Source organism: Pteropus alecto, unplaced genomic scaffold, assembly GCF_000325575.1.
Source record: "Pteropus alecto unplaced genomic scaffold, ASM32557v1 scaffold35, whole genome shotgun sequence".
Classification (NCBI taxonomy): Eukaryota; Metazoa; Chordata; class Mammalia; order Chiroptera; family Pteropodidae; genus Pteropus; species Pteropus alecto.
In genome coordinates this window covers 6,804,306-6,804,829 of record NW_006437828.1, presented here as the reverse complement: position 1 = coordinate 6,804,829, position 524 = coordinate 6,804,306, and the positions used below count along the sequence as shown (strand labels likewise).

The 524-nt window shown below is 71.2% G+C and overlaps 1 protein-coding gene across 1 annotated transcript in view; it reads right to left on the bottom strand.

Moving 5' to 3' along the window:
- The window catches only part of WBP4 (WW domain binding protein 4), a 21,550-nt gene that overhangs the window by 19,364 nt on the left and 1,662 nt on the right, over window positions 1-524 (bottom strand). The window lies entirely within an intron of this gene.

Genomic DNA, 524 nt, shown 5'->3' with positions numbered 1-524 from the left:
TGCCGAGACGCGTCAATCCGCGCCCGCCCGCCCCTCGCCCCCTCCCTCTCCCCCGGGGGGCGGTGCTCCCGGCCCGGAGAGGTGGGGTCGGTATAAAGGGGCCGAGGTCACCGAGCGGGGCCGAAACCACGACGGGACCTAGGCCGGGGGCCCGAGCTCGAAGCTTCAGGTCTCCGCGTCACCCGCCGCCCCGCTCTGTCCCTTGCCCCGGGATCCAGACGCCCACCCTTCTTCCCGGCTCGCTGGCTCGTGGCCAAGGAGCGCGCGCGCCGCCTCCGCCCCGAACGCAAACAGCTGTTCCCCAAGACGTCGCCGCCCTCCACTTTGCCAACTAGTCCGCACGCACTTTGACCAGCGGAGAAACCCGGACCTGTAGGCTGGGGGCCGTTGGCGGAGTTAAAAAGGAAAGGTGAACCAGTTGGAATCGGGGCCGCGAGCTGCCGGGCTTTGCTCAAAACTTTCCCGAGGCGGCTGGGCGGCCGCGCTCCGCCGGCGCGTCGCCTGCGCGCTGGGGCCGAGCTCGT